The sequence below is a fragment of the Papaver somniferum genome, unplaced genomic scaffold, assembly GCF_003573695.1.
Source record: "Papaver somniferum cultivar HN1 unplaced genomic scaffold, ASM357369v1 unplaced-scaffold_16, whole genome shotgun sequence".
NCBI classification, from domain to species: domain Eukaryota; kingdom Viridiplantae; phylum Streptophyta; class Magnoliopsida; order Ranunculales; family Papaveraceae; genus Papaver; species Papaver somniferum.
Genome location: NW_020625486.1, coordinates 3,749,269 through 3,754,113, shown reverse-complemented (window position 1 = coordinate 3,754,113; position 4,845 = coordinate 3,749,269).

Below are 4,845 nucleotides of genomic sequence, written 5' to 3'. Positions count from 1 at the left end.
TCAACACCAAGAGGAAGAATGTGTTGAGGAAGCATGCCTAGCAACACAGTAATGAGTGTTGAGGAATTTAGACCTTTCAACACTAAGAGGAAGGATGTGTTTAGGAAGCATTCCTAGCAACACAGTACTGGTGTTGAGGAAGCATGCCTAGCAACACAGTAGTGGTGTTGAGGAATTTGCACGTCTCAACACCAGGAGGAAAATGTGTTGAGAAAGCATGCCTAGCAACACAGTAGTGGTGTTGAGGAATTTGCACGTCTCAACACCAAGAGGGAGAATGTGTTGAGGAAGCATGCCTAGCAACACAGTAGTGGTGTTGAGGAATTTTCACGTCTCAATGGTGGGTTTTATAAACAACCTACAAATTGACCTGCAAGTATACAGGGTCAATTGTAGCTAGAATGGGAAGAAAGGGAAAGTCCACAGGGACAAGGGGGAGCAAATGTTGTTTTCTAGCTTCTCTAGATGCTTCCTAAGCTAACATGGAGCTGAATGGAGGCAGTAAACAGTAGCATGCAAGGGCCTTTGAATCCACTTCTTGATCCTAAGCTAAGGCAGTACCTAATCAAATCATTGTTCTTGTTTCATTTCAGGGAAGATCATAATGGATGATTTTCTTGACTAATCTTTACTCACTTTCCCCTAGCATCAGCTGTCTTCTTACAGCACAGCTGATCACAGGCTTGTTGTTCAAGAAGCTATCTATCACCCTAAGACAGTTAAACACAGTCCTTCAAATGGACTGAATTCTTTGCTACCATCATTCTTTCACCCCTAGAATCAGTTGTCTTCTTACAGCACAACTGATCACAGATGCATTCACTCAAGTAGATATTATCAGTCCTATTAAATTTAAGCACTACAAGAACAGTTAACATGATCATGGATTATCCTAGCATACAATTCAAGAGTATCATCTAACCCCTAGCATATGAAGTTAGAACATATTGAAACTGATTAACAACTGGAATTGAAGTTGAACTTAAACATTGAACTGAAATTAAAATTGGAATTAAACTGAAATTAACCCAATTAGGGGGTATCTCGGCTAACCAAGAACACGCCGAAATTGCTCTACACACTCTCTATTTATAGCATACAAAATACCCAATTTTTGGTGAACCCTAATTTTGAAATTAGGGTTTTGAAAATCCGAAATTTACTCACCAACTCTCTGATTTCGCCTTGACCCATGTTCCTTCTCTTCTTCTTCTGCTTTTCCCATGCTCTAATTACAACTCTATTCCGACCTAATTTATCAATTTCACCTCTAGGGTTTCTGACATGGGTGAAGCGTGAAATTGAGAGATTAGGAGGCCATAGAGTTGGTGAAAGTGGTAATAATGATGGGGTAGTGATGGGTTAGTGATTTGAGAGCTCGAGTGGTGGTGGTTGAGGCGGCAGGAAGTTGGTGGCGGAGCAGGTGGTGGCAGAATTTTCTCTGCAGACGGAGGTGAGGGAAGATGGAGTCGATGGAGAAGAGATTAGGTGCTGTTTGGTTTAGGGTATAGTGTTCGGTCACTATGGTGTGTAGCGGGATCATCGAGTTCGATGTTTGGCGAATCTCAACCGTGGGATGTGGAGATGAAAGATCAATCTGACGGTGAGATGAAGTGGATCCTGCAGAGACCGTTGGATTATACAATACAACAAAATTAACGACACCAGATGGAGTTAGGTGTTGTAGTGTTAAGCGGAAGTATCGAGATTTGATGCACAGGCAAAGAAGCGACCGTAGGATCTAAATGTGATCTAATCTGAAGGCTTGGAATTTAGGCACTATGGTGTTTTGCAGGGACTTCAGATTTTGATGCACGATGAAGAAGCGACCATTGGATGATGAGATGGATCCAATTTAACGGCTGAGAATGGAGGCGGGTATGGATATAGAAAATGGGTTTGGGTAAGGGTTTTGGGCCTTGGGTATGCCAAGCCCATATCTTCTTTAAGAACAATTCTTCCTTCTTGAGCCCATTCCTAGCTTTTTGGTCTTGTGCGCACCATTCTTTGCGGCTTCCTTGCGTAATTTCTTCCGGCATTTCACTACTCTTCAGCTCTTTTCCGCTCGGCAAGTCATCCAGACTTTATTTATTACCTAAAAATGCAAAATTAAGTAAGAAAAATATTTATTCTTGAAAACAATGAAAATACAGAATATGGGATAAAATGTAGAATTAATGCACAAAAGATGAGTTAAATGCCAAGAAAAATATAAAGAAATATGCACTTTTTAGCACTCATCAAATACCCCCAAACCTGAATTTTACTTGTCCTCAAGTAAAACAAAACTAAGGAAATCCTACCTATACCACTGTCGCTGGTCTCTCGAATGCATTTAGCGTATGCACTAAGCCTTTTAAACCACTAAGTGTCCCTAGTGGACGAGTTGAAGTCTCGTGAAGGTTTGCTTAGAACGTACCTACAAAGTTCTAGGTCAAAATATAAGCTCAGATTCCATCAAATGTGACATGTGCAAGTCAGTTAAGCTCACAGCAAGATGGAGATGTCAATCTAGCTATCGAAGGCACAATCCTAGCACTGATAACAAAAAAAGACATGTGATAAGAGTGTAAAGTGTATCTACACATGTGTAAAGAAAGATCTGAAGTTATGACTACTAATCACCAAGAGATAGTTTCTCAGGCTAAGAACCAAGGTCGAAATCTAGCTAGCTGTCCGGACTTTACGAGAATTGTGAATGAGTTGGAGGTATTTCAAAATTACTCGCGTCGTACATCAATGGCATACACCCTCCTTGCTTATTACAATGAAACAACAAAATGACTATTTACATGACTCTTATTTACATTGACTATTCTCTTTTTATTTTTGGAACAAGAGATGATGGAATTGATAAGTACTTGATTTTTTTGTATTTTTCTGATATTTTTTTCTCTTTTTTTTTTTTTTTTTTTTTTTTTTAATAAACAAGGAAACACTTTTGATACAAATACAAAAGGAAACAAAAATTACATGACACTTTGCAAGAGGTAGCCCTTTTTGATGCACCCAGTTAAATTCGATGGTTGTCTTTCTTAATGTAACCTCCACCTTCTATCCCAACCAACCAAAGAACAAGCTAGTCAAGTTTCGTTCAGTATTCTAAAGTGATTGGCAATCGTAACTTCCTATCAAACACCTTGAAGATCGAGGCCATACATGTATTGGTAGATCGTGCGCGTGCAAATTTCTTATCACAATGTGAATTGTGCTAGAATCAGGGTGCCTAAATATCTAGACTAAGACTCCTAATAATTACATATTTGCACAAGAGTCAACATTTCAAGGTAAATGAGCTCCATTTTTATGATTTTTTTCAATTTTTTAATTTTTTTTTGAATTTTGATTTTTTAATTTTTTTGGAATTTTTCAATTTTTTCAAAAAGAAGAAGGAGTTCGTTTTCAATTATGGCAAATTATCATGGTATCTACTCTATACCCCCACACCTAAACTAAACATTGTCCTCAATGTTTCAAAATATGGAAAGAATTAAAATGCAACATATGGAAAGGGACATGCTGAGTAGAGTAAAAGGAGAGAGAATACCCGATTTCGGCGAAAGCAGAATTAAAACTCCGTTATTCAAGGCAAAAATCCAACATATTTCAGCCGAGATCATATTGGATTAGCACAATATATACAAAAGGAACAAAAGGGTTTTTAAGAAATTTTATCTACTGGATTATATACAAAAAATTCACCATACACTAACAATCTAAAGAGTTGAGGATCAACCCAAAAGACAAAGTGTAAAGGTTTCAACAGCTTCACACAATAATAATATGGTAGGAATGCAAGTGAAGCTGTGAAACAAAATGAGCTACCCCCAAACCTGGATTTTACAGAAGATATAATTTTGAAAACAAAATCGCGCAGTTTCGGGGGTTCATCATGCAAAAGGTCTAGCTCGAAATGAACTTTGCTAGGGACGGGCAAACATGCTAATTCCAACTGTGGTTCCTCAAATGTATTATACTTAGAAGCAAAATAGTCCAAGAGGACTTGGGAAGCACACAGTTCCAAACCTAGATTAGGGACTCTCAGAAAAGTCGGTTTGACAATATGGGTACAAACCAAATCTAGGTTGGGTGGAAGGCCATCATATTGTGACTTATGTAGGACGATAGGCACATCATAGTTAATCAAATAAAAATCTCCGAAATCATCTACACATATCACATCATGCTTACAATCATCAAACAACTTGGCAAGATCACAATCAGAGTCATCAACATCATCAACAGATTCATTCTCATGCATCGGCAAATCAGGAGAAATATCACAATGTGACCTAGGTAGAGAATCAGACACATCACTTATATTTTCATGCATAATAACATTAGTGTCTACAGAAGATTCAACTATTCCTATGTCATGCTCATCTTCACAGAATAATTGTACGAATCCCATGTCAATATCAAAATCATATGAATTACAATGAGTATTAGAAAAAACAACATTCATGAAGGTCGAGGGAGAGAAGCCATATGTTATTGAACCAACAGGTTCCACAATATTTTCATGTTCTTCTAACACATCATCATAATCATCATAATCATCATCATGGTAGCATGCATATTGGTCCTCATTAAAAGTGGTGGTGTCATTAGTCGATTCATGTTCCTCTAAATTACGTTCATATTCAACATCATTTACATGAATGAGACTAGACACTTCATTAGGGACAACATACATTTCCTCATGAATTTCCTCCTTTTGTAGGTAAAGCAAAATCTGATCTAAATATGCCTGAATTCGTGATGTAGATCTATCGAAGTTTTGCTCACTGAGTCTGAAAGCTTCTGTGGTGGAGTCTAAATTCATGGGAGTACAAAATTCTTCAT